Genomic DNA, 9,763 nt, shown 5'->3' with positions numbered 1-9,763 from the left:
CCAATGTCAACAAAGTCCACTCTATTTTATATAGTAGACATTCAAAGTAGCCAACTATATGACTGCACATTTGAGACATAACTCATTGGATTGCGAATTGCACTTTAGTACAGACAAATATTGTAGTGACATCTATTTATTTCAATACTATTATTTATTCATTACATGTGTAGCTGTGTCAATTATTTATTAAGTCAAGACAGTGATTATTCATGTATTCATTATTTATTTATTATAACAATAAATTATTTATTACAGATACAGAACTACAGTTGTAGTCCTCCGGGCGGCGCCATCGTTCAGAGTTCATCCATGAGGTCAGCAGTTAGCGCGCCTGACTCTGACGTCACGGCCCGTGTGTTGTGTTGGACTCTTCCAACACGGCTGCTGTTGTGGGAGGCGGCGGTGGCGAGCTCGTCCAGTGTTGCCAGATTGGGCCAGATTTCCCGCCCAATCTGGCAACACTGGCTGGATCGCAAAACCTGGCCCAATCTGGCAATCCTGTACGAGGAGCTAACACGCTAACACGCTCTGTACGGAGGCTACAGCGGCAGGAGGTGTTGACAGCGGCGGCCTCAGAGCCTCTCCCTTCCCGCTCCCGTTCCCCGCCGCGGATCGTTTCTAGCGGGAGCTCCTTCGACTCACGAGCCCCGAAGCGGCACGAGTGGTTTCCCGCGTGGGGATATTTCCGTTGACGTTACCACACGTTAGCTTTTGCATTAGCTTTAGCATTAGCATCCCCGGCCCAGGACTCCGGCGGCGCGCGGAGTGAAGTTCGCAGCGGACCCCAAACTTCTGCCTCCCCGCCTGGCCGCTGTCTATCCGCGGGGTCCGGGGCTCCTGTCGCCGGCCCTGTGGATGAGAAGAGAGCCGCCCGCCCGGGTAAGACCACCCACACGGGTCTCCGGGTTATTAACCAACTAAAACTGTCCATCCCGCGGGGTTAAACCGCGTTTATTTGACGGTTTTGGGTGATAATGTGTGATAGCTCCAGGGAGCTAGGTGGCTACTGTTGGTGTTAGCCCGGCTCGGCCTGACACTGACAGCTCGGTGTGGGGACCCGGAGGGTCTGCCCTGTCTGCTAACGTATCTTTATTATATTAATAATATATGAATAATATATATTGATATGATATAAATCAGTGTTTGTTGTTAATGCTGTGTTAGCATGTCTGGCTGTCAAACAGCATTGTTTACTTCACTAACATGTACCAGACGGGTTCACGTTAACATGTTATTGTCTGGCTGTCAAACAGCAGTGTTTACTTCACTAGCATGTACCAGACGGGTTCACGTTAACATGTTATTGTCTGGCTGTCAAAAAGCAGTGTTTACTTCACTAACATGTACCAGACGGGTCACGGTAACATGTTATTTTCTGGCTCATCCTCAGACCGTGATCACCCCGAATTAACCCCACAACAGCTCTGTAGTGTGTCCGTATCGATTGTGATGTGATTATCGGACCCTGGTCTAGCTCCGGGTTGCTAAATTATTATCATCTTGGCTAGGTCGCTATGGTCAGATATAGGATCACAACCAAGCAGGATATAGGATCACAACCACTCAGGATATACCATCACAAACAGGATATAGAATCACAAACATACAGGATATAGGCACACAACCATGCAGGATATACCATCACAATCAGGGTATAGGATCACAATCTGGATATAGGATCACAACCATGCATGATATACCATCACAGTCAGGATATAGGATCACAATCATGCAGGATATAGGATCACAATCTGGATATAGGATCACAACCATGCAGGATATACCATCACTATCAGGGTAAAGGATCACAATCATGCAGGATATACCATCACAAAACCAACACACATGCAGGATACAATCATCACAATCATGCAGGATAAAACACAGCGATGCGTCTAGTTAAACGACCGACTAGAGGGCCTTCCTGCAGCTTTGACATCACCACTAGACACACATGTATGTAAGGGCTGGGCGATATGGACCAAAAGTCATATCTCGATATCTTCAAGCAGAATATCGATATAAGATAAAGATCGATATTTGTTGACGCAATAACATAGGTGCCGTTGCCGCGCTCCAACTCGTCATTCTACATCGGTGGCGCCGCTGTGCTCTCATTTCCAGCCTGCCTGCGTCGCTGTGCTCGTTAACCTGCCTTGCTGATGGGGGGGGAGGGGGGAGTTACCGTGGAGTTACCGTTATTACTGTAGCCTACCTACCTACCGTTTGGAATTACCGTTACTATTCCTACCGTTCGGAATTGAATACAGTTTGATGGTTGAATAAACCGTGGACTAGACACTGCCTCCGCCTCGTATTTGAGGACATTAAAATATAATATATAGCCTAATATCGCGGCCAAAAGCTGTGTGCGCCTCCGGAATATTATGAATCTTATTATATATTAATAATTATATTATTAATATATCTCCCGACCGTCTCTGGTTCTTCCACTTCCTCATCAATCTGAAGCACAGAATTGAATCGTGACATCGAGCGATATTCGCTGGAGCTGAGCTCCGCCGGAGCGGACACCCGCCGGACACTCCGGCGGGTGTACCCAAAACATTTCCAAACTATGGAGTAGGGATGCACGATACATCGGCATTAATATCGGTATCGGCAGATGTTCGTCATTTTTTAACATATCGGCATCGGTCCGATGAGTAAAATTGGGCTGATATCCACAACCGATGTTTCCTCTAGTTGCTGTTTGTGTGTTGGGAGAGGCGGGAGGGGGATTTGGCCATGTGTATAGGGGGATTATTTGTTTATCAACACGGCGGATGCACGCGCAGAATGATCGCGAAAAGAAAATTTGTTTGACCGGTTGCCATGGTTGTCTCTGTGTGGTTAATTTGCAGTTGCGGTGTTAATTAGCGATGTTGTCAGCTTACTGTTACATTAAACTGTAATCAGAAAACGCGGTTATGTGCTATAGACCCTAGAGTATCTGTGGTATAAAGGCTGGGACGAATTTCGAATTATAAATATGTACACAATGTTGAAAGTATAGACCGTCGCGATTCCCATTGAAACCAGTGGCGGGGTGATTATTCTTCAAAACTAGAGCTGGTAAATTGTGAAAAATGAATCAAACTGTAATCAGACAACGTGGTTATATGCTATAGACCCTAGAGCAGGGGTTTTTAAAGTATGAGAGAGTGAGCCCCCCCCTCAGAGAACAAATTTCAGCTGAGCTGCCCCCAAAACAAAATGTTGTAAATCCCTGTGTTTTGAAAGATCTTTTAAGTATTTTAGACATTTTAAACATCTCTGATCATATCTTAAACATCTCTGATCATATTTTACACATTTTAAATATCTCTGATCATATTTTTGAAACATTTTAAACATATTTTTGAAACATTCTAATCATCTTTGTGAGTTTTTAATTACATTTCTTAACACATTTTAACATCTTTATCTAAGCATGTTTTTGCTTAACTTTTTTTAAATACATTTGAACAGCCTAATCTGTAAACGGCCAGTTTAGCCTCCTTTTTAGCTCACCGCTACTTTAGTGGGAGCAATGAGTTTGCGTTTGACTTTGCGTCTTCGCGTTTTTTTCTGTTACTTTTTCTGGTTTATTTTTTCTCACGTCGCGCCCCCCAGGGGAGGCGCGCCTCACAGTTTGAAAACCACTGCCCTAGAGCAGTGGTTCTCAACTGGTGGGTCGTGACCCAAAAGTGGGTCGCAGACCCGTTCTGGATGGGTCGCGGACAGCTGGTCAAAAAAAGTAAATAATATTTAATGCGCATCTGATGTGACATGTCTTTTATTTTGGAAAATTATTTATTTTGAAAGGCACGCGTCAGACACGTGCAGCCGCTTAGGCGCGGTAGCCATGGTAACTGCCATTTGATTGACGCTCACTTTAAATTTGTGTTGCGATGGCGAAGCGTAAATATGACCCGGCGTATTTAAAATGCGGATTTTCGTTCATTGAGGATAATAAGGGACAGAAACCCCAGTGTGTTATATGTAATGAAGTGCTTGCAAATGAGAGCATGAAACCATCAAAACTGAAGCGCCATTTGGATACTAAACATCCTGCATGTAAAGACAAGCCGGTGGAGTTTTTTCAAAGACACCTCCAGAAGCTGAAGAGTTCACAGAAGTGTCTGACAGCGTCTTGCTCCAAACAAGAGGAAGCTCTCCGTGCCTCTTACCACGTAGCTCACCGTATTGCGAAGGCGAAGAAACCCCACACAATAGCCGAAGAGCTTATTTTACCTGCAGCCATGGATATGGTGAGAGAGGTGCTGGGTCAATCAGCGGCAGACAGGTTGAAAACCATACCGCTGTCCAATGATACTGTAGCTCGACGTATTCAGGACATGTCTTGTAATATTAAAGAACAGACCAAAGCCCGCGTCCAAGCAAGCCCCTACTATGCCCTGCAGATGGACGAATCCACCGATATAGCTAGCCATGCTATTTTGTTGGTTTATGTGAGACACGTATGGGATGGTGATGTGCAGGAACAGTTTCTCTGCAGCAGAGATCTCCCTACCACTACAAAGGCAGAGGACATTTTCAACACTGTGGATTTGTATTTGAGCTCAGTGGGCCTGAGCTGGGAATACTGCGTGGGAATCACAACTGATGGCGCTGCTGCCATGACCGGGAAACATTCCGGTGTGGTGAAGCAAATTCTGGAGAGAGCACCTGATGCGACGTGGAACCACTGTTTTTTGCACCGTGAAGCGCTGGCGGCCAAGGATATGGTGCCGGTGCTCGACGAGGCCATGAAAGATGTAATCGAAGTGGTGAACCACATAAAGCGTAGTGCAAAAAACAGCCGCTGCTTCTCAAAGCTGTGTAAAGATTTGGGCTCCGAGCACATGCAAGTGTTGTATCACTCAGAAGTCCGCTGGCTATCGCGGGGTAAGGTGTTGTCACGTTTTTATGAACTTAAAACAGAAATCGCCACCTTCCTCTCAGAGAATAACTCCCCATATGCTGAACTGTTTGACAACGAAATCTGGCTGGCACGAGTTGCATATCTTGCTGATGTGTTTGAGCACCTCAACGCATTAAACGTCTCTATGCAAGGAAGAAGACACAATATTTTTGAACAGTCCGACAAAATCGCTGCGTTCAAGAAAAAAATCACACTGTGGGTAAATCATTTATCCAAAGACAGACTGTACATGTTTCCCAATGCTTGCCATGAAGTACAGCAGCTGGAAACCGCGGCCACAAGTGATTTAAAAAAAACCCTCAGTGCGCATCTTACTAAACTTCAAGCTCGGTTTGACCACTACTTCCCTGAGAAATACAGAGATAATGATGCTTGGATACGCGACCCCTTCCGCATTGACATGGAAAGCATCACGTTGCCGAGCAACGAAGAGCATCAGCTGGTTGAGCTGTCATGTGACCAGACGATGAAAAAGAGATTTGGCGAGGTAGCCCTTTCCCACTTCTGGTGCAGCGATGTGATGAGTGAGTATCCATCCCTCGCGACTCTTGCAGTCAAAACGCTCCTACCATTCAGCACAACCTATCTGTGTGAAAGTGGCTTTTCCACCTTGTTGCAGCTCAAGTCAAAGCAGAGAAACAGACTGGACACTGAGCATGATCTGAGGGTAACTCTGTCTACTGTCCTCCCAGACTTTGAAACTCTCATTAAGAACAAACCACATGCCCAGCTGTCTCACTGACTTCCCCAAATGACAGGTTAGGTGAACATATCTGTTTTGTAGATCTTTAATTGTTTTTGTTATTTATTTTATTATACTTTTTGTCCATGCAGTGGTAATGGTCCTCCTAAGTTCCTTATTATTTCTGAATAGGCCTACATAGAAGTGAAATATATAATTCTGTGACCATAATTACTTTGTACACTTTTGATTATTTCATTCACTTGTCATGGTACTCCTCAGTTTCTTATTAATGTGGCCTGGATGCAGTGAAATGACCTTGTTTTATTTTGTGGGTCTTTATTTTGTGCAATTTGATATTCACTTTTGTCTGCATGCTGTTGCATGGTCCTCCTCAGGTTCTTCTGAATGTTCTTTGAATGCAGAGATAGAAGTCAAATATCTCATTTTGTTGGTCTCCATTTTGTTACTTCATGTTTGATACTTATTTCATTCACTTCTGTACGCAGTTGTCATGGTTCTCTGGTGCTCTGAAATAGACTTTGCTCAATAAAAAAAGAGTATACATGTTAAAGACTTGAGTTTTCAAAGCCTTTAAAAAAATACATTTGCTTGGTTTGAAGGACTATAAAAGTGGGTCGCGACTTAATGACCATGGGAAAATTTGGGTCCCAGAGTGAGACCAGTTGAGAACCCCTGCCCTAGAGTATCTGTGGTATAAAGGCTGGGATAAATTTTGAATTATAAATATGCACACTTTATGTTGAAAGTATAGACCGTCACGATTCCCATTGAAACGAATGGCGCGGTGTAGGGCTGCAACTAGTGATTATTTTAATAATCGATTAATCTGTTGATTATTTATCGATTAATTGATGAATCGGATAAAAAAAGAAACATTTGTAATTGCCGCATCTTTATTCAAAAACTGAACATTACTTCAAATTCACAGTGCAGACTAAAGTGTAAAAACACCAGGTTATTGCTCCAACGTCCCGGAACTATTAAAAGTAATATTAAATGATAAAAAAATAAAAAAACATAGCTGGGATAACACTAAAAAAATATACAATGTATGATATACATTTAGATACACAGTATATAAGAGATGTCCATGGTTAACCGGTTAACCGATAAGATCTTTAACTGGTAAATACTAACGGTTAAAAATAAATTAAGTAATCTTAATTTATCTCAGATGACAGGAGCTAATAATAATAATAATAATAAATTTAATTTGTAGAGCACTTCACATTCAGAAATCTCAAAATGCTACAGAGTTTAAGAGAGAGAGAAAATAGAATAAAAGGGGTTGTTTAAACATATAATACATAAACAGTAAAAGGGAAATTAGCAAAAGGCTTTTTTAAAAAGATAAGTCTTAAGGTGTAGTTTAAAAACAGCTGTAGTCTGTGGGGGCTTCAGGTGGTCAGGGAGGCAGTCCATAGTCTTGGGGCAGCAGTGGAGAAAGCCTGATCGCCCATGGAGCGGATCTTGGTCTTAGGTGTTCTGAGGGTATGTGCTGATGCAGAGCGAAGGTTGTGTGAGGTGGTCTGGAGGGTGAGGACCTCCTGGAGGTAGGGGGGGGCATGTCCGTGGATGCACTGGTGGGTGAGGAGGGAGACCTTGAATTCAATTCTGAATGCGACAGGGAGCCAGTGAAGGGATTTGAGGGTGGGGTGATGTGTTCAAATTTGCGCACCCTCATCAGGATCCTGGCAGCGCTGTTTTGTATGTGCTGGAGCTTCTGGATGCTCTTGCCAGAGATCCCGATGAGGAGTGCATTGCAGTAATCCAACCTGGAGGAGACAAAGGCGTGGATGAGCCTCTCTGAATCTGCCTGAGTGAGTGTAGGCCGGAGTTTGGCAATGTTTTTGAGGTGGTAGATCGTTAATTTTATTTTTTTCTTTTTCTAATTGCTGATAAGATGATCATAGCTCAAGATAGGACGTTAAACAAGTCATAATTCCATACTTACTATCTATTTTATATTGCTGGGAAAACAAGTTTTCGCCAAAATCTCAAATTTCTTTTTTTTTGTGTTGCATTTGAACACATCAATCATATTACTGAGCCGACCGAACCGAGCCGAACACATCACTTTTGACACTGTTTGCTACTTTTTTTTAAGCTAACTAGCTCTATATCCTGCCGATTTTAACATGGATTTAAAAACTGGATTACTATTTTTAACTGACGGGACTTTCTACACCGTCCGGTTGTGTCATTACTACCGCTGCTTTGAATGACGATAATGGTTGATGTACGCGGTGCCGACTCCGAGCCCGTCTGCACACCGTCTGCAGCAGCAGCAGCTGACAGAGCTTTTGGTTGGACTAGACGGATACTGAGTTGAAGGAGTTTCTTTAACCCAAAGACAGTGAAGGTACAACACTTTTATATAGGCCTACAGTCTAGTGTTAAGATATGACCAAAATACAAGCTGTGGTCGCTCACACTAAAGCTCGCTGTGGGCGTGCATGAACCATGAACCAATCTGTTGGCGGCTGGCTGTAAACAGTGCCGCGCCTACGAGTGACGTATTAAACGCGCGACTCAACAAATCGATGAGCAAATTCGTTGCCAACGCTTTTAGTAATCGATTTTTATCGATTTTATCGATTCGTTGTTACAGCCCTAGCGCAGTGATTTTTCTTCGAAAAGAGAGCTGGTAAATTGTGAAAAATGAATTAAACTGTAATCAGACAACGCGTTTATATGCTATAGACTCTAGAGGTTGGTTGATAAAGGTTGGTTACTTATGTTTTATGGTAGCCCTGTAACCTTGTTATTTGGAAGTTAAATACGTTCTGAAAATAAAGGAAGACGTTAAAAAATTCAGTTTGCATGATTTTCAGTCCGTACAAAATTTTATCATCTCAGAAACTTTTTTTGAAAAACTTATATCGACATCGGTAAATATCGGTCATCGGCCATAACATCAAAATTACTATTGGATATCGTATCGGCCAGAATTTTCATATTGGCGCATCCCTACTATGGAGCCATTGGTCTTCTGCTTACATACAAGCTTCTCTGCGCCCCGCTTGCCGGCGGACTCCAGTTTTCGCGCCGTATAGGATTTAAAAATGTGACGTGAGTGGAAGGGGGGCCGGGCCGTGTGTTTGTGAGCCGGAGGCAGAGCGGGAGAGAGATAAGCAGAGTTACGAAATAGCAGGCGGCAGTCGTGGTTCGAAACTGCTGTTATTTGGATAAAATCGGGTGTACTTTCAACGCATATTAAACTATATCGATGTTGACGATAGCGTCTCGTTCCGTATCTCATTTGAAAAAATATCGATATATTTCAAATATCGATATATCGCCCAGCCCTAGTGTATAGTGAGCCTTAACATCACCACTAGACACACGTGTATCATACCTACAAACTTGTCGCTTCTCAGGCAGTATGCTATTGCGCAAGCACGCACAGTAGCGCCGAGATCATTTATTGGCCTTTGGCATGTGCTACCATGACCACTGACATACCATGGCATATGCCGTTCAGGAACGGCAACTGCCGTTCAGGTGCAACGGCATAGGACGTTCAGGAATGGCATATGCCGTTCAGGAACGGTAACACACCTCTTGATCGGTGTGCGAGAAATCAAATTATCTCTCCCCATCATAACGCCGTAGCCGTTACTTCCAAATACTATAATTTAACCACTTCTTTCATCAGACCAACTAGATCTCTCTCTCTTTATTTACTCTTCTTCCTTGGTTAGTGGGCACGAGACAATCGTATTAATGATAACCATTGGCCAAGGTAGAGAAACATGTCACGGTAAGCCATTCAGAGGTAGAATTGGGCGGGTGTTGTTTACACAAACTCGAAAGCAAGCATCGTCGGACACACAACGACACAAGTGAGTCAACGAGAAACAGGAATGGCGAGCCCAGATAATCCAAAAACAGCCTTCTTTAAATGGAAGTGGATTGGATTACTTTTCCCTCCAAGAAATTAAAGGAACGAGTGTAATCGTGAAATGCACATTATGCCCTGGACAATGTGCCTCTCCACATTGGTGTTAAGTAATTCAAACATCTTTCAACGTTGCATGCTTGCGTGCATTCCATGCGTTAAAGAGGGGTGGAGGAGGGGTCCAAATTATTTCACACATTTGATCATTTATAAATGTACTTGAAAG

The 9,763-nt window shown here is 43.4% G+C and overlaps 1 protein-coding gene across 3 annotated transcripts in view; it reads left to right on the top strand.

Annotated features, from left to right (window-relative positions):
- map3k2 (mitogen-activated protein kinase kinase kinase 2) overlaps window positions 1–9,763 on the top strand; it is a 40,657-nt gene that overhangs the window by 6,079 nt on the left and 24,815 nt on the right. For 2 of the 3 annotated variants that reach the window (XM_079738488.1, XM_079738490.1), the window contains exon 1: window positions 543–882. The exons of the other annotated variant lie outside the window; for it this stretch is intronic. The gene's annotated coding sequence lies outside the window, so the exon portion shown is untranslated. Of the gene's footprint in view, window positions 1–542; window positions 883–9,763 lie in introns of those variants that run through there. 3 annotated transcript variants of the gene reach the window in all.

This window comes from Pollachius pollachius (assembly GCF_949987615.1).
Source record: "Pollachius pollachius genome assembly, chromosome: 6".
NCBI classification, from domain to species: domain Eukaryota; kingdom Metazoa; phylum Chordata; class Actinopteri; order Gadiformes; family Gadidae; genus Pollachius; species Pollachius pollachius.
The sequence above is the reverse complement of the archived record's forward strand: the minus strand, read 5'-3'. Positions and strand labels throughout refer to the sequence as shown.